This window comes from Prinia subflava, chromosome 2 (assembly GCF_021018805.1).
Source record: "Prinia subflava isolate CZ2003 ecotype Zambia chromosome 2, Cam_Psub_1.2, whole genome shotgun sequence".
Taxonomy (NCBI): domain Eukaryota; kingdom Metazoa; phylum Chordata; class Aves; order Passeriformes; family Cisticolidae; genus Prinia; species Prinia subflava.
Genome location: NC_086248.1, coordinates 93,291,917 through 93,312,202, shown reverse-complemented (window position 1 = coordinate 93,312,202; position 20,286 = coordinate 93,291,917). Strand labels below are relative to the sequence as shown.

Below are 20,286 nucleotides of genomic sequence, written 5' to 3'. Positions count from 1 at the left end.
GAAGGGAGGGGTCTCAGCTACTGAGTCACTAAAACCACTGCTGTAATGTCATGTGCTTCTTGGCAGCCTTCTGGCCACATGGTGAGGTCTGATATTGCTTAGTCTGTAAAAACTGATTTGATTATTGGCTAGAAATAGTCAGGTTCCCAGATGGAGCATACCTTGCTTTTCCTTCTGGACTCTCCAAGCCATGCTAAATGGATAAAGATCTTGAAGAAAACTGTGTAGGAGGAGAGGCCATTGGAGAGTGGAATCACTATAAAAAGGGGAAATGTTGTACAACATCTTTTTGTCTAGGAGAGGCTGGGAAATGACCAGAGAAGGGCAAGGAAACTGGTGAAGGGTCTGGAGTACAAGTCATGTGAAGAGTGAGAGTGAGATGGGGGTGTTCAGTCTGAAGGATATTTTTGTTCAGGTGGATTTCCATACAGGCCCCTAAAAGAAAATCAGGGGTGACCTCATCACTCTGCAACTCCCTGAAAGGAGGGTGTATCCAGATGGGGGTCGGTCTCTTCTCCCGAGAAACCAGCAGTAGGGAATGGCCTCAAGTGGCACCAGGGGAGGTTTAGACTGGATAAAGTGTTGGCAAGCACTGGAACCAGCTGAAGTGGTTGAGTCACCATCTCTGGAGGTATCGAAGAGGTAAGCAATTGTTGCACTCAGGGACAGGGTTTAGTGGTGATTTGAGTGTTAGGTTAATGGTTGGACATGATTATCTTAAAGGTCTTTTCCAACCTAAATGATTCTACAAAAAAAATCTCCCAGAAGTCTTTTACCCATTCCCAAAGTTTGACAAGTGCTGTTTACGATTTTTCCTGCACCCATTTACTGTTCCCTTGTTTGTCACAGTGAAGTGCTGCTAAAACCCCAGAATTAGTTTAGCTTCTGTGCTATTGTTCTCAATGATAGACATGTATTTGTGCAAAGTTAAGTAACTACACTTTGGTTGCAGGAACTTGCAACTTGTAGAAACTCTCTTAGATTGTCTGTTCAGCTTTAGAGTATTTAATAAAGTTAGCCTATAGCAAAGAAATAAATCAGGGCAGTGATACTTGATTGCTCACATAAGAACTGTAACAGTTAAATATTGACTTTGGGTGAATAATTTCAAAAGCAATATTGTGGTCCCAGAAAACTGGAGCCTAAGGTCTCTTTAACATTTGTATCCTTGGCTTGTGGAAATAATTTCAGCAAACTTTTCGTTAGTACTCTCCTTGGAAAGAAAGAACAGGAAACACCATCTGCTCTAATCAAACACAGGTAATTCACATACTACATTTCCACATATTTGAATAACCATTTAAACAAAACATACCCCTTCTGAAAGCATTAATCATACATCTATGCACATCTAACTAGAGTGTACATAACTTACAATAAATTAGAAAATGCAGAATCAAATGTCAAAACCACCATAGCCACAATCAGTGCTACATCTGTAAGATGAATCCCATTACTTCAGGGATACCTGTACTCAAAGGGTTTTGGACCAGCCTTCATATCTGAAAATGCAAAGAGGCAAGTAAGATGGTGAAAAAACCCACCTACCCTAATACTGAGTCATCCAGGGTCTTTTTTAGTAAAAATAGGTATTTTTAGAAACTTAAAATAGTTTCTTCACATTTCAATATTCCTAACTTTCACAAGGACCTTAGTGTAGCATTATAACACATTTATATTGTTAATTAAAATAGGAGAACAAAACAGCCCATGCAGAGCAGACCCCAAAATATAGTACAGCTTCACAAATCTTGGTGTTACAGCAGTATAAAATTCTAGTAATCAAGATAATACCTGTCAGTGCTGCAGCTTAAACAAAGATGAAAGTTAAGGACAAAAATGTGAAAAGAAAGAGGAAAGCACACCAGCACAGTATAAGAGATGATGAGAGAATAGCCATTCTCTTATCCAAAAGGATTCATAAGTTTGATCATTAAATTATTGAAATAATATCCATTTTTAATATTTACAAAATTTCTGAGATATACATACAAGTGTATTTAAAAGAAAAATCTATGAGATAATTTTATAAACAAGGAACATGTTTTCCTCAATCGCTTTTACAGCACAGGCTTGAAAAGAGCAAGATGACAGTGATATTTGAATGCACTATGCATTGTCTTTTACTGTGTCAGATTTACTAAAACATGAAATATGCAAGAGACTGGAAAACCCCAATAACCAATAGAAAACCAGTGACTATAAGAAGAATCCTTTGTAATCTTCTTCTCACTTCAGAGCTGTTGTCAGAAAAGAGCTGACAAAAGTGAAAATTCTGCATGATGTCTGCATTGGTGTCCGGTGCAAGTTATAAGGCATCAGATCAAATTTTTCTTAATTAGTAAAAAATCCTTCACCAGAAATTCCAACTGCCCATATCCCAGTCAAGAATATTCTATTACACAATCTAAGGAAACATTTTCTTAAACACAGGGCAACCAAAGTTTGTACTGGTTTCAGTTTCTAAATTTGAGATCATAAACGAGGTGTAATAAACACATTGATCACCAAGACAAACTCACAGTAAGGAAAAGTGTTTTTTAAAAAAATTAAACCATGTTAAACTATGAAAAAGTTATTGAATCCACTGAAACTTTAATATCTAAACCTCAGACCTTTCAGACATATAATACAATTCTTCCTTGTACTGAATCTTCACAATTAATGATATCTGTCACATAAAATGTTAGTTTTATAGATCAGTATAGATAGATACTAATGACTCGTCTGTTGGGAAAGCAAGGATGTAACAATAAGCAGTTTTATTGAGTACATCATACTGCATTACAAATCATAAGACTCAAACATTCCTGTTCAGTGGCAGGATCAGGTATCACTGTCAGTACAGACACTACCCTGCCTGCATACTATGCACTGAATGATTGCTTTGAAGTAAATATATTAGTTTCAATAGCTGGAATATCAATAGCTAGAAAACACACCATTGCAAGTGTCATGCCAGCTGTGAGGCAAATAGTGGCAGGTGCAGGAGGGCAGCCAATGCCATGAGCCACACGGTGCCTCTGGATGACAAACAGTTGTCTCTTCAGTGCTAAAATGGTGTAATTCCCCTACATCCATGTCATTCAGCAGGTCAGGTATATTTACTCTCACAGTCAATCTTGTCCAGATATTCTGGATCCTCTAATCGGTGGTGGGAGTTTGTGAAAAATATTTTTATATGTGTATAGATAGAGAATGCCTTGAAAATCCTTGCTGGGGTGAATAGCTCTTATTTACAGGGGAGACCATGGAAATCCACTCCTCTGTTAATTGTGTAGATTGAATTAGTGTACATACAGAGAATGGTGGCATACAGAGAAGAGCTGTTTTGCTTTAAGTTATTTGCTAGTTTTACAGTGCTGGAGCAGAACTGCAAAATTGCAGTAGAAAAACCGGCTGGTTATAAACTCCTGACTACAGCTCGTGGAGGAAGACAAGGAACATTGTGACAAAACACAAAACTTAACTGAGGAAAATAAAGCAAAACGGTAAAGCACAGAAGGGTATTAAAACTAAATTAATATAAACTCCTCACCCTGAGGTCTTATTTTGTCAGCGAATATGGATCACAGTAGTGCACACTAAAACATGCCAGCTATGTTTTATTATTTTGTTTTCCATCCCTTCATGTAATTTAAAACGTATATCACAACGGCATTGTAATGCAGCCATATATCAAAGAAACAACTTTAAAACATTCTGGCTCCTACCATCTCTTTCTGAAGAGAGCTTATTGGGGAAAGAGGAGAGAAGCTTATAACCTACACTTTTTCTTCCAAGGAGCAGCAGAAGCAGGGATGCTCCATGACGAGGGATGAGGCAGGAGCTGAGGGTGACCCTAGCAAGGCAGTGTCCTCACCCACCACAGCACCGTCCCACAGGGGCTCAGCTGGACCAACAAAGCCGTGTGCTGCCAACAGGTCCACTGGCAGACCCAGGCACGTCCAGGGATGGATCAAATCCAGGGATCATTCAGGGAGCCAGGGATTCTGCCAGCCAGAGGCAGCAGGTGACAGGGCTAAAAATAAAGATAACAATCACCTTAACCAAGAGACACAGCAGCAGCTCAGGGCTGGGCTCAGGTGGAGGTGCTGGAGCCCATGGGCTCCAGGACTGAAGGGTTCCTAACAAGAAATGCCCTCAGGCACCAGAGTGAGCATCGCCCAAAGATGCAGTCATGAGTGGCCTGATGGAGAGGACCTGCAGCTTCAGATTCTTGTTGAGCAAAATGGCTTTTATTGAAGAGTTGCTCTAGATTAAATGTGTCCCCAACTCTGTGTGGCAAATTCATGGGAGATATCCTAGACTGGCTGACCTGTTGTGTGTGGCAGGTGAGATCTCTGAAAAGAGCCTCTGTGCTGAATGTGCAGAGTGAGAGCACCAGTCCTGTAGTGGAGGTCTTGGAGATTTGTTCTAGGAATGGAAAAACTATCTCCACTGGGATGGAGAAGGTATAACAACAATACTCATTAAAAAACAGTGAAGAGAAGTCTGATGCCTTTTTTGTTCAAAATCTGTGCCTTCAGTGACATGGATTTTGCAGCACAGGCATCTGCAAAGTGCAAAATCAACTCTCAATTTGCTCTTGTGCAGACCTCTTAAAGGTACATTCTTTCCTTGATTATGTTGGCTTTGGAGGTATTAATCTCAATTTATATGTATATGAAGACAGATAAGATTTAGATCTCTAAATTTAATTTTCAGTTGTCCTGAGATTACTTATAATGAATTCCTGTTTCAATCTAAGCCCAGTATTGCACAAGCACATGCAATTAAATATGCAGAGCAGAGTGAAAGCTGCTTTGGCAGAGTGATAACTAACACAGAACAGCATCTGAACTTTTTATAAGATCCAGTGACACTCCAGCTCCCATTAATATGGTGACCATACATTAACAGAGAACCAATCACTAATATCTATTTCCTCTTCTGTGATGCTGACAAGTAGAACAAATTTTCCAAATGCCATCATTTTCCTACTAAACATGATGACCAAGAAATGAAGCTAGCTTGGTTTTGTCCAATACCACTTGTGGGTAAGCAGCACAGTTATTTGACTAAAGCATATACGTGTACAACAGTGCAAATGCATAATTGCTGCATTAAAAAATCAAAGTGATGCTTTCTGTCTTACATAAAAATTTCTGGCTTGCTCATGACCTGAAAATGCCTTGGCTTTATCCTTTAGACAAGGTGATGTCTAAATTGTACCTCTTGTGCTGTCATTTCACATCTTAGGCTTTTTTCTTCCATTATCACTTTTGTTGTAGCTCTTCACCCACTTTTTTGAAGATATTATGAGCAGTATGGTGGGAGGAATGTTACATAAATGATTCAGGTGACACTTTGTACTAACTAGATGTCACGTTTTTCCAAAGTTGCCTTTTGGGTAGAAGATTCTCAGAGAAATGCTGATCTGTTAAACTATCAGGTTTATCCTACTGTAAAAAAGAAGAGAGGTTTTCAAAAATTATGAAAAGCTTCAGCTTTATCCTGAAAGCCGTATCAGCCTTGATGACTGGTGTATAGGATTTACTGAATGTGGTTGAATCTGATTGCTAATGAATGGTCTTTTGACTCATCAAAGAAATCTTGGTTCTTACTTGTGACATCAATGCAAAACAATAATTAAAAGCTAAATACAAAATTAGCATGTAGATGAAACAGCTTTATTTTTTTTTTAAGGCATGGTCTATTCAAAACAGACTTGCTGCCACAGCACAGCTATGACAAGAAGTTGTGAATTTCTCCTCAATGCTTCTCTAAGTCTTCTGTAAACATGTAAAGGACTTCAGCCCAAACCCTCCAACATCCCTGCCTACTTTCTTCCTTACAAATCAATGGGAACGAGGTGCTCAAATACCTGCCATTTAAAGTATTATCTTTGGGAAGACAAGTGTAAAAGGAAATAAAAATTAAAGCAAATTACAGCAGAAGAGAATGATACTTGAAACACAAATATTTAAATGAAGGTCAAGGTTCTACTTAGACACAATTTCCTGTAAAGCTAAATATATTTTTAAACACTTCTGTCAGTGAATTCTGGTAGGAAATAATGAGAGTACAAAATGAAACAATAACGCTACAGTAATAAATAACTTACCCTGTATTGAACACCCGGCCAAGTCTTGATTATCCCACACAGATTGCTGAGTTGCTCTTTGATTCATTCTGGCTTGAGTTTATGGGCAAGATTTGGGCCATCCAAACTGCTGAGACCTATGGGTACCTTTAGGTTGTTGAATCACGATTTGCAATCTGCTGCAGCTTTGTGATTACAGTGTAAATTAGTTATTCATAGATGATCAACTTCTTCTTTCTTGATGGTAATGAGGAAACACCTATCAATTCAAACATAAACAGGAAATTAGAAGCCAAAGTAATGACTCTCTTTTGCTAGCAAACATTTTCCTTTCCAATTACACAGGTAAATGAAGGATTACCTCTTAAAGGGATACCCATTGCATAAAAGCATAAGCAATATTTCTACAGAATTATATATATAAAAGCTCTAATAAAAAATTATAGATGCAGTTTAAAACATCTGAGATTTTATTTTTACATTCAAAACCACCAGCTCCTAAATGAGCTAACTGGTTCAAGTCTCCATATCAAACATACATGCATTCATACATGTTTTGGAGCCAGATTCCTCAACAAGTTAGGTTATAAAAATTTTCACTCAAAAGGAGATGCACAGTAAAACATTTATTCACTCTGAGCAAAGTAAGAATATCCCTATAAATACAATGAAAAGCATGCATTAATATTTGATCTAACTTTGATACATTTAGCAATTATTTTCCAGCAAGATGAAGCCACTGTTGCAATAAGGCAGCTGCAGAATGTAAAAGAAGGAGAAAGAAGATGCACAAATGCCTGCTTGCAGTAAAGGAATGAAATGTTGTGTCTCTTCTGAAGTGCCTCAATCGTGGGCTGCTTCAGCATACACTGAAGGCATGGGACTACTTTTGGTGACTTTAGCACATTCAGAAAGAGCTCTTATTTTCATGTATTCATCTGTCCATCCAACTAGGCAATATTTTTACAAGAAGATATTCTGAAACATCTGCTTGAGCCCACGACTGTCAGTGGTTGTCAATCATTGACTATTTTGAACAATTTCCCATTGCTGGGTCTTGAATTTCTGTCTGAGCTTTTTCCTGTTAAAGTAGCCAATCCACCAAAAGATCTCATGGAATGTAGCATAAATTGTGAATTCATAACACAAAACATGAGAACATACTCTGCAAATAACACAATTAATAAAATGAAAGTAGTGTTTCTTTTTTAATGTGGCTTTCATTAGATTTATATCTACGCAAATTTGGAAAATGGGGAACAGTTCTTTATGAATTTACCATGAGCTTTTCAGTGTGAGTGAAGATTCATAACAAAAAAAAGAGCATTATTCAAGATATTTGGGGAATCTAGAGGGAGTTCTTCATTATATATGAAGTGTTTTCAGTGTCATAACAAATACATGCCACAAACCCTCAAAATGAAATTACTTGAGCTCCAGCAGAATAAATAAAACTTGTTTAGAAAAAAATAGGGAACGAAATAGCAGAAATTTCTCCTTCCCTGACAGCTTTCCCCATTTTAGCACTCTAGTCTAGAACATAATTTTTAGAAGCAATGAAACTAAACTTGACAGAAGCTTAGACTGTGAAAAGTTATAAATAATTTGAATCAATCTAGGAGTTTGCATGCTCATAATTTTTATCACACTTCCATCCTCAAAAATATCATTAGACTAGCTGCTCTGTATTAAAACAGTTCATCAGTTGAAGAAGTTGAGTTTAAGTAATATGTATGGCATTCATGAGAAGCCATCTGGCTTTTGTAACATCAAGGCAGGATGCCTTTTTGCTGCCTGATCTTCTGAGTGACAGCCCATGGCCTCCTTACTTCTCAGGATATCTGTTTGATGTTATTTTAGATCTTGACTGTTCAATCCTTCCTTTCCCAGTTCCAAGTGATTCTTGGTGTTTTGACTACAGTGACACAGAAATTATCTTTCAAAACTCTTTATTTTCTTCTTCTCTCCCACAGCTCTAGTGAAGGGACCCCTGCTACAACAAATATTTCTTTCACTTTGAAATGAAAAGGTCTAAGGAGAGGAAACACCAAAGCTGGGGGCACAGCCAGGGGTTTACACCCAGCCAGGCCAGGAGTTGCCATGGGCAGCACACCTAAGAGCCACCATGCACACAAAAATCACATCTGTGCTGGCCAGTGAGGAACAGGGCTCAGTGCACAGCCGTACAGCTCTTCCTCAGGGAGAGGTGTGCTAGGAGGAATGGAGAAGGAATGAAAGAAGGCAGCAAAGATTAGATTTCTGATGTGGCTTTTTAGTCCTCTACTTACCAAAGATTATCTGAACATTTCAGGAATTTGTTCACTTCACACCAAGGCAAGAAGAAAACTCTGTGCTTCTGATTCAAAGTTCACATCTCACCCTGGAGGCTGCTGACCACTACACACACGACCAAGGATCAGACATCATCTAACATGATGTTATGCCTTGTGTGATGGTTGCTGCCTTTGGGATATCAGGAACAAGCATACCTACTGCACTGGGAGGGGTAGGAAGCCCTTGCCTCCAGTCTGCTACCTCGGGGCAGCCAACTCCACCAGATAGCAGCACAGGCCTGGGAATCTCCTTTGCTTTAGCCTATATTCCTTTTAAACCTGCTTGCTATGTCTACACAGACATGCCTATTAGTAATTGAAGACCAAGTCTGTCTTGGCTTGGGGATAAAGCAATTTATGTCTGCATCCACAGCTGGTCATGGGTTAAACTGCCTAAATGTCAGCTGACAACACACACTGTCAGTGTGCAAAAAAGTGCTCCCACTTTTCTCTCCACGGTGTGTTGGTCTGTAAAAATGGTAGAATTTAAACATATACCAGCTATTTTGGTAAGACACATCCTTGGAAAAAATTAAGGACTGCTGGTATTACTGCAGAGGGTGGATTCACCCTGTGTGAATTTGTTATTTACAAGTATTTTTACTTTTACTTGCCTCTGGGCTTCAGGTAGGAGAAAGGAAACTGAAAGGGAATTGTAGCCAAGAGGACATGCTGTTTTCAAGCCGTTGTTGTCTCTGAAAAATGCATTAAATACTTTCCTTGATAAGTTTCTCCCAGACAATGAATCACAACAAATGAAAAATGTAATTAATCCTGCCCGTGCCTCCTCTTTCCTCCACCTCTCTTTCTCGACATTCAGGAAAGGCACATGAGCTGAAGCTAATTTTGGTCTTCAGGTCTTGCCCAGCAGTTTCAGAACGTCAAAACATGACTTTATGTTTTGACACAAGAGCACAGATTAAGGACTTGTCCCTGAACTGTTCACTTAGGGTGGACCGGAATCCTCGTCTGTTTATCCTGTGTGTGGGGGTTACACTTGGGAAACGATAGAGACTCAGAAAATTGGATCTCTGGCCATGCTGCCTCTTGTCCCACAGGGTAAATTAGCTACAGCAGCTACTCCACAGTCTTTCTGTGCCTCTGGCGAAGCCCATGTTGAAGGCTAAACTCTTATTTCATGCACTGGACATCAAGTACAAGAAATGCAGGCAAGTGAACTGATGGCTTTGATCATCTTACAGGGGACCCAGTTCCTAATAAAATATTTGCTTTGGACAGGAGATTTAAAGAAAGAAATACACTTCCAGACCTACAAAATGCATCATCAGTTCTCACTTTGCAAAGTCCCTATCTATAATTTCCAGCAGCTGACCTGGCTTTAGACAAGATGGAAAAGGAGAGAATTAGGGAATATTACTGTGATGCGTTTTTCTCTGTAGAACAGTTTATACAAATTGAGAAATGACAGACCTTTCAATAACTTTTGAAGTTTTTGTTTAGTATCACTTTTCTTCCCCCTGACTCCACACACAGAACTAGACCAGTGCAACTTAAGGCTTTAAATTTTATTGAAAATATTTTTAGAAATTTTTCAATGATGTGGATGCTTAATGCCACCATGCACCTAAGTTATGAAAATCAAAAGACTTTTGGTCACCTTTTGCTATGGGTTTCATTATTTAATATTCCAATTCCAGAAAGAAAGATACTGTTCTGCAATATGCTTTTATTTTTCCTCCTCTAGAGTCTTCTACCTCAATGAAAACAACAATTGAAAAACATGTTTTCAACTATTTGAGTACTTATGTTATTTTCAAAAAAACTCAAACCCAAACACTCAAAAGAAACCACAACAAAAACCCACCCCCAGGAAACCAAACCTAACCAAAATAGAAAAGATAAAAACCCACCAAAATACCAACTAACCAATATAAGGTTAACCTATATAAGTCCAAATTTCTACATTTCCTCACCAATTTAAATAACTATTATTTTAAGCACCCTCCTGGCGTTTACATATTACAGATATTTACTATAGCCCAGCAATGGCACACTGGAATCGTGCGGAGAACTCTGGCAGCCTCTCTGCAGCCCCACACTACCTCAAACTCTCATCTTTGTCCTTGTTCTAACTCTAAACCCTAACAAACACCCTTGGCTTATCTCAAAGCACCCAGCCATGGTCTACGTGAACAGCTCCTGGGGGAGAAATCCTTCTGTCACCCAAGCATTCTGGGGCAGCCCCCTTGGCAGCCCAGCTCCAGCAGCAGCCCAGGCCACCTCTCCACCCAGCCACAACACCAACCCAAGCTTAGGCCATGCCAGAGGCTTGTGCCAAGGCCACACTTGGGGCACAAACAGTTCCTCAGTGAGGAAACCTTGGAGCTTTCTCTATCTTTCAGCAGCCCCCAGCTGCCACCTGAAGTGCTCGGTCTGTCTCCTGGACAGCCTCACCCCAAGACCCACAGCAGGGACAAACAGAACCAGTTTGAGGGGAGAGCTCTTACAAGAGCCTCTGCTCTCCTTTGCCAGGCTCCTTCCCACCCTACACCACCTGAAGCTCTTGGCTTTGTAGTACCCAATTATTTACTGGGAAACAAAGGCGAGGCTTTGACCAAGCCTTAGCCAAAGAACAGCACCATGGTCTAACCAAGCAGCCATCTGAGGAGTGTGGTTTCTGCAGTCTGCACCATCCTTTGTCACCCCTATGTAATCCAGCACCACTTGGAGCTGTGGGTTTGCTCTCTCTCCCAGCCTTAATCCTGACCCTGTGCTTTGACAGAGTGTTGGGCTGAAATACTCATCCATGGACACAGGAGCAAGCTCTGACAGGAGAAGGAGTGGTGCCTGTAAAACCAGTGGTGTTTGTTTTCATTAACACTATATTTCATTTAATGCACACTGCTATAAATAAGTTATACGTGTATATTTTTAATCTAGGAAATTACCCTGGAAGAATATTTTAGCAGGATTTTTTTTTTTTTTCTGGAGTGGCTTAAATTACAGGAGCTGCTTTGCCTTGGGGATGCTAATATTTCATACTTATATTAAAATATGGATATGGTGAAATAGTATTTCATTGTTAAAATGGTATTTAATTTAGATTAAATTTAATACTTGGTGGAAAATGTTAATTATTCTCATTTTATGTGCTGTTGCTTTATAGCATATTAATATACCAGAAGTACATCCACAGCCTACTACTAAAATCTAAGGTCGTACAAATACAAAATTACATTAAGGAATTTACACTATGAAATAGATGTAGAAAAGAATCCCTGCTACACTTATTTTACTAGTGTGAAAAGTAAGAAAAAAACATCAAAATCAGAGCATAAAAAAGGAGAGGTAGGTGTCTAAACAGGGCCTGGAGCAGACTTTAGACAAAGTTGGAGTTACTGTTGTGCAGTCTCCAGCCCACCTAGATATCTAACCTGAAATCATTCTGATCCTCTTGTTGCAGGTATCTGGCCTTCCTTAACACCTAAAAATTCTACTTTCAGACACACAAAGAAGAGTAATACTTTTAAGAGTCCTGTGGTACTGGATGATCACTGCATGTCTCAATCAAGGCACAGAAAGTAGAAACCTCTCAAGAAGAAAACAGCCTTCAAGCTCCCATCTGGTTATTCATTAGGCGTGAGATCCTACTCAAAGGACCAGCCTTTTGCTTTATCCCATGGATAATAGAACAGAATTGAATTGCTGGCATCTTCCACACATTGAAGTGCAACTCTTTTTTTCAAATCTGTTCCAAGGCTTAATGTTAATAATGAAATTACTCTTTCAAAGCTGATTTAAATACACAAATCTGAGGTTGAGCTGCCAACATTTGATCGCCTTCAGAAATAAAGGTTTTATGCAGAAGTTTTTGTATAATTTGTTGCAATTATTGTCAGCAGAAAATGCCACAGATGTCTCAGTGTTACACGTTTGGAAAAGAATTGTTGGAGAAAGAAAGTTTGGGATGGAGCTGTACACAGATCCAAAAGTTTTTAGCAAAGTTATAGACTTGAGATTATAAAAATATACCCTTGAGAAGGGTTTCTTCTTTCTAAATATGTGTAGGAGACAGTAGACAAGTTCTTTGTAGCAGGCATCAAGGAAAACAAGGAGATGACAGTCTTCTGCTGTTCCCTTTCCCACCGTGAGGATACCTTTGTTAAAGAAAGTATTACTCCCTCCGTTTTGATTCTTTTTTCTTCTTTTTTTAATGTAAAGACTGACATACCTAATATAAAAGACTTATTTCTCCAGATTAAATTGTCAGTGCTCTGCCACTATCCTCTTGTTTGCTGATGCTCCTTTTGATGCCCTTGTGCTCAGGGTCAGAGCCAAACCTCCAGCTCTCTGCTCAGATCTCTGTTCTGCTTGTGAGTTCTTGGCAAGGCTTGGTTATTCTTCCATGAAGCACAAGATACACAAGGCTGGATCTGACAGTTCAAGATGTTTGGAGTTTAAAATAATGCACAGAGCTTGAAACAAACTATTTGCTTGTTTGAATGAAAAAAATTGTTACAGAAATTGTTAAAATGCATATTTCTGAATGAAATTCTATCTGGCATTGTTTAGTTGCAATCAAAATTTCACCATTAAGCGAGGAACATGCTTCACTTAAACAGCTGTGAAAAATTTCCCAAAACCATGGTCCCCACAAGGAACATGCCTCGTTTGGGGACATCAGGAAACTTTCTTTAGCAGTAAACATTCCTGCTGGTGAGCCCACATGCAGTCTTTTAACCAAGGAGCGATAAAACCAGCAGCCACTAAGCTTTGTGAGGATCACTACACTGCCAGATCATTGATAAAGTGTCAAACCATGATGCAGGTCAGACCTGTGACTGGATTTTATACCTTTATACCTTAGTTTTATACCTTTCTGGAGAAGGGAAGTTGTGGTGACAAAAACAGCAACTGGGGCAGAAAAGAAGGGTCAATAATGGATCTACATAAATAAAACAAAAATGGAGGCAGTATTTGCAAAAGAAGTAAGTAATGAAAAGCAGAAGGATCAGTCATTTCCTGATAGGCAAGTGGTGCTTTAAGTGATAGAAGGCACACTTTTCCTAAGTGATTCCTTTTGATTAGTTTGGGTGGTTGCTGGGCATCCTGAGTTTTTAAAAAGAATGGTTTTGTTGCCTACTTTTCTTAATGAACTACACAGGGACACAAATACTGAGCTCAAGCATGTTGGTTCAACCTGAGGGTGAGGGAATCAGGTGTTCACAGCTCTAGTTCAGTTCAAACCCTTGCAGGAATTGGTAATGGAGCACAGGTCTCCAGAGATATTTTAGCGCATGGTCTTGAAGAAATCTAACAGTGTTGGTGCCTATTATGTAATTTTATATGCCAAGTTCTAAGTCAGTGTCCTGGTTGCAGAGGTGGAGGAGGAGCTTAGCATGGTGTGGGTGGATCTAAATTGTTATTCTGTGCCACCTACAGCATCACTGGAGACTGTGGTTTCGGGGTGAAGCTAAAGAAACTCCACAAAACGATTTTGGGGCAGGGAAAATTCAGAGGTAACCACAATTTTGCATTAAAAAAAAAACCACAACCCTTTTTCCATTTCTTCACCAACCAGAAAACTTCTCTTGAAAATTTTCAAAAACTATTCACTCAACAAAAATTTTATCATAAAAGACATGCCTTATGAAATAGTTTTTTCTTCCTTGCTCCAGTAAAGTGTTACTATTCAATTTTCAGTGTAAAAATTATCAAAGAAAACTTTGAATACCTATTTTTGTATTAGGCAAAAAGTGTCACTTTCCATTTGGATAATTTACTTGGACATGGTAGAAGGATGGAGGAAAAGAGAAACTGTCTTGTATGTGGATAACAAAGGGAAACAGAGAATAGCTATAGATGCAAAAATTTGGAGTCATGTGAATCATCAAGAATTTGGATTGTTATATAAACTGACAAGATACACTTTCTCTTGGCATAGATAATCATTAATTGTTATTATTCATCCAAGATGGAAAGTCTGCAATAGAGTTGGTGTATGATACCAGATGGGGGATTTTTTTCCACACGTCTTTACCAGTCAATACATCTCATCTGTTAAGCCAATCTTGATATTATCAAAAATATATGAAAACTCTTTGAAATATATTGTTTTAGCACTAAAGTGACACAGGAAATTGAAGGATGCTTATGTGAAACAAGAAAATTGCATCAGGGCATCTTCATAAACTATATATTTGAGCCATTATTCATTTCTGGGAAACAAGATTGAGCAAGCAAGACAAGCTAACTGGCCTTCTCCAATACAATTGGATATGCCATATATTTAAGAAAGAGATACAAATTTTGATACACTAATACTGATAAAACAAATTTCTATTCCCATTTCCTCCATCACCCCCTCCAAAAAAAAAGAAGGTAATTCTCAGCTTCTATCTGCCTTTTCATCCTCTCAGCCTGCAGTAATGGAGCTAACCCTCATGTCTGCATTGGGGCAAAGATTTTACACTGACAGTTAATTTCTACTCTTTAAGTCAATTTATGGTAGCTTTCCTATTATTCTATGTATTGTGTGAGAGATGCATATCACGACTAAACTGTTATTTTTCTGATTTCTTTCATTATACTGGTGCTATGGTATCTGTATTTTTGCCCAAGCATCATGAAAAGTCAGGACTAAATTGCACATTATAAAGAAAAAAGTAACAGAAAAAATTGTAAATTAACTAAAGCACTCAAAAAAGAATGCTCCTTAGTATTATTCATGAGAAGACCAGTTTCTCTGCCAGAAGGATGCTTCATTCTTAGCCCATTCTCAGAACTCAATTTGTCTAAAGGCTATTACACCCTTGCATAGTAAACACAACATTCCTATGCAACTAAAAGCATAATAACAATTCCTATCAAAATAAACAGACAATTTGAAAAAATAGTAACTCAAGATTTGCAGCATTCCCATTTCCGAGGAGTTTCAGATTTTCTGGATAAATGTCAGAAATGCGATTCTGTGTTTCTTCATCATTACTTCATTCAGTGCATTTCAGCTGAGGTATTGGTGAGGCAGCTGCCTGCTTTTAGGGCAACCTCATCCAGAGAATGGTCCCAGTCTTGTATCTAAATCCCCTAAATCACAATCTCCCTCTGCAGGACAATCCTATAGCTATCTTACAGACCCAAGTTCATATTTATAAATAAACAAGACTTTTAGAGGGTCTGCACACAGTGAAGATGACATAATCAATCAAGATTTAAATCTAAGCAGTTACAGTTACCATGACTCTGAAACTCGCAGAAATTTGCAAATGAGTTTTTTAAAATAAATTTTTAAAATCAATAATCATCTAGTGGACCTGACAGCAGCTTATTTTTGCTTTACAGCAGATGTATAAACCATTCTGTTCATTACAAAGAAGTTCATCTTATTCTATTAGGTGGTAAGTGGAGTGTTAAAATTTATGTCAAAATATGCTGCAGTGTTCTATCTTTGAAACACAAGCCAAATTTCCTCTGATTTAAGCTAATACACATTCCTGAAATCCCTTGACTGCAAATAAGGGTAGAACTTGGCTTGGCACATTCCCTCCGCATTGATTACAGTTTTCATTGGTTTATTTCTTCCATTTTTTAATAGTTAGTGTTTGCCTATTATTGCTGCAGTTGTTGACTTCGAAGTCCCAGAGAGTAAAATTATTTGTTTACTCAGGCTTCTTTCTGCCTGTTATCCTAACAATGTCTGTTAACTTTTATTGATTACTGAGACACTAGTAACTTGGTCTGCTAAAACAGCACAGGGAGCTTGGATTCTCTTGTTTCTCATTTCCAAAATGTTGCACACTGACTGTCATTTTTACTCAGCTTGTGATCTATTTCACTAAATCTTACCACAGATTCATGTGTCACTTCTACTTATATTAATAACCTAATGACAATTAGAAAAAATAATAAACCCTCACCCCAAAAACCCCAAACCCAGTACAGTCGCTGACACCAAGAACTAAATATGTGAACAACCTTAGGCCACCAGTTGGCCTTATTATGACCACCTTCACCTTGGTCTTCCTCCCAGCCAATTTCTCATGGCTACTTTGAGCTCAGGCCCCAGAACTGTGTTGTGGGCACACCCACACCTGCCCTTGTCCTTTGCTGTCCTGACTTGCTGACTGGTTTTCCTGGAATAACCTCAAGCCCTAAGCTGTGTGTCCAGCCCCATCTCACGGTGCCCCTGACTGGCTTGCATTAATGGACACAGGGTTTATTTTGGTCACTTTGCCATGACTGGAATGTTTAATAGACCCTAAGAGCAACCCATCCATGTCCCCTGATCTTTTGGAATTGCCTTCTTGTGTCACCCTTGGCTCCCAGATCATTTTCTTGAAGCAGCCCTACTCTTGCTGACACTGGTATCTTTGCACCTAAATCTTGAGCTTTGACCCAGGAACTGAGAATTTATGTAGAGCATTTACAGAAGGCAGCATGTTTGGTTAGAAACTATCCCATGCAGACCACAGGGAATTATCAGGAAAAGAAAACAAGTAGGTATTCCTGTAGTTCTTACTGCTTGTGCCGTGGTAAGAGGCATACTGGAACAGATCAGAGTCATCCCAGCACATTATTTTGTCTCTTTCAGCCACAAACAATAGACGTTCAGAGAAGCATTCCAAAACCAGCACATATCAAAAGATTCTTTCTTACTTCTGAAAGTATATAGATATAGAAATATCTGAGACAAGGTGACCTCAAGTTTCTGTATATGATCACCCCGAGTGGTGTAACTTTTTAAATCCATTTAAATGCTAGACCTCTACAACATGCCACAGTAACGAGTGCCACTATGACGTTGTCCATCGCGTGGAAATGTGCATCCCTTCATGGGAAGCCTGCTGCATGGATATTTTCTGCTTCTTGCACCAGCAAACAAATCAGAAACCAGGATCCAAGTCTCAAGCAAAGTCACAAGGAAACTCAAGACAAAGCAGATCAAGGGCAAAAAAAGGAGCAGCAAGCACAGGTGTCAATTCTCGAGCTGCCAAGTAGACAAACAGCACAATGTGTGTCCTCCTCCACTTTTTATAACTGAGACAACCTGACAATGCCTTCCAGAAAACACACTGCATGCAGCTCGAGAGCCTAAATAAGCCAAAGCTCTGAGCACGAGCAGGCCCAAGCCCCTAGTTTTTTCCCTTTTTCAGCAGAATCCAAGTGACAAGAGTTCAAATCTGGATGTGCTTTATTTGGGCACGAGGTAAACACTGGAGGCAGGGAGGGTTCCTGGGTGAAGTCAGCATAAATGCAAGGCATGCCTTCCCACGGAGCACGCTTTTTTGTCGGAGCAGTAGAACAACAAACAGCGCCGCGAGAAATAACAAGAAATAAAATACTTTGTGTTCTAATCTCTTGCAAATGTTTATCTAGCAAATACATGGTTCAAGCGCCTGAACTGTCCAGATTGATTTCATTTTTTTTTTTTTTTTAAGATCTGCTGTGCTGACCGTGTTCCGGGGGGTGTGGGGGGGCAGGTTTTATTACAACCCATGGCACGTCGCCTCCCTGGCAGAGCTTTCAGAGAGAGCTTGAAAGACCCTGCTTCACTGGGAGGAGCAGCCTGCCCGCATCACCAAGCAAACAGCAGCTCCTCTCCCCCGTGCAGGGCTTTAGTATTCACTTCTTTGGAGGTCTAATCATGAAGGTTACTGGAAAATGTTCACTCTGAAGAAAAGAATTTTTTCCCTGTTCAGCCATTTTCACTTCAGTTCCCAGTCAAGATGTGACAGACTCTGATGGCTTTTAGAGAGTATCTGGTGGCATTTCAGCAATCGCTGGCTGTCGGTCCATGCTCACCTATTGACATCTTGCAGATTTACTTTGAAGTGAGCAGACAGGTTAAAACGACTATCAAACAGAAATCAAACATTCTGCACTATTTTAATTATCAGGTTGTTCAGTGAAACCCTTCCAAGGGTGCAAACAGTATTTCTTTTTTAATCTAAAACATACATTTTTTTTCTCTAATCTGAAGAATATTCTCTCTGACTCTAAATGTCATTTAGCACATCAGTAATGGATATTATCTGCACATATCTCAGGTTTAACTCTTTTCTTTTTAGTAAGTATTACCTAGTTAGCCAGAAGACTTGAAAATAACAGACTGTAGTCAAAAAATGTTTCACTGAAACCAATTGCATATAAACTATTATAAAAATATGAAGAAATAGCTCTCCCCACTTACAGCAATTTTTTTTAGCTAAATAATTAATTCAAAAATACATTTGCCTCTATTTCCTCTTAAAAACTTAGCTATTTTCTCTTACAGGAGGGGAACTAAAGCCTTCCTAATAACCCTGTGAATTGCTTACTCAGAATGCTGATGTTTTTATGTTCTGCATTTTTATGGGTCGAATTCATGCTTCAGCTCTCTGTTACTGTGGCATTCTGTACAGTCAGGGCTGTTAAATTATTTCAAGTCTGCAAGGAATAATAATGTCTTGGATTAGTGTTCTGCTGATATTTAACCTTAAAGGCTAAGTTTCTGAGAAAACACTGATATCATCCTGCCCCCCCAATACAGGCTGCTTCTTTTATCGGCATAACAAAGCAGTAGAAGATAAAACAACAGACAAATTCTGTATTTTTTACATCTGACTTCTCTGCCTCAGCTCTGATTTCACCCACGCAAGTCTTCCATCAGCACTATTTTGTCCTCTAATAAGGCCTAACAGCACTCAAGTTTTTTTTCCTACTGACTTGGGAAAAAATCCCCAGATTGTTGATTTACTGTATATTGTTATTTAAATGTTTTTGTCACTAAAAAATGAAGTCATAAAAAATGGTACTTTCTAGCTTTATCAATTTTTAAAAATTCTACTTGCCATTTTCTTCAGATGCCAGAAATGTATACTAAAACTGCTTAATGTATTTCATCACTGTAACCTCCAGATCAACAAGCAGCCCAGAATTATTTTACTTATTTCTCTGCTAGATTAAAAGGCAACATGCTACCTTGAAATGCTAAAAGTTATGCAATAAATCAAAGACCAAAATCATAATAATCATAATTCAACTTCCCTGAAGATCAGAGGCATGAGCCATCTGATCTTTTTGACTAAAATAATGGGATTCTTCTGTAACTTTGTGTCTCATGTAAGCAGGGATGGAATTAACTACCACACAGCTTCTCTCTCACCTCCCCTCACCCTCAGGTAGGATGCGAAGGAGAATTTGGGGGAAAAAAAAGGTAAACAAGGTGAAAGAACAACTAAATTATGGAAATAAAGTAAAATAAATGACATTAACAGTACATTTACAGTAAAGTAAAATGAAAATAACAAAACAAATAATTGCAATGACAGGAGACAGAGAAAGGGAGATAATTCATCCCTGAGATGAACAAGTGATGCACAACATAGTTGTTCAGCCAATTCCCCCCTGTTTAGATACTGGGCATGATGTTCTGTGGTATAGAATATCCCTTTGGATAGTTCAGATCAGCTGTCCTGGCTGTGTTCCCTCCCAGCTTCTTGTGCACCTCTGCACTGGCAGAGCATGGGAAACTGAAAAGTCCTTGACACAGAGAAAGCACTACTCAGCAAGAACCAAAACATCAGCGTGTTATCAACATTATTCTCACACTAAATCAAAAACACAGCAATGTACCAGCTTCTAGGGACAAAATTGTCCCAGCTAAAATCAAGACACCTAGTTTAGTGCAATCCTAAATCTGGCCTTCCTCTGATTCTGTCCTACCTCAATGGTTTTATTTATGCTGAGAGTCCACTTACATGTGAAATTAAGCAGCTTTATTATGAATAACTCTCAGTTTCAGCAGGCTCTGAGAGACGAAATTATGTATCAGCCATAACCCAGGTGTGCCTGCAGAGCCATCAGGAAACATCCATTTGCATTCAGGTCAAGCACACGCAGGCTTTTATTTGCAGTGCTTCAGACCCC

The 20,286-nt window shown here is 38.9% G+C and overlaps 1 long non-coding RNA gene across 2 annotated transcripts in view; it reads right to left on the bottom strand.

Moving 5' to 3' along the window:
* LOC134547284 (uncharacterized) overlaps positions 1–20,286 on the bottom strand; it is a 64,172-nt gene that overhangs the window by 5,503 nt on the left and 38,383 nt on the right. Inside the window, exons 2-3 of one of the 2 annotated variants that reach the window (XR_010079434.1) lie at positions 6,107–6,344; positions 2,766–4,021 (exon numbers count right to left, since the gene is read on the bottom strand). This is a non-coding gene — a long non-coding RNA (uncharacterized LOC134547284). Of the gene's footprint in view, positions 1–2,765; positions 4,022–6,106; positions 6,345–20,286 lie in introns of those variants that run through there. The other variant, XR_010079433.1, reaches the window with a different exon arrangement.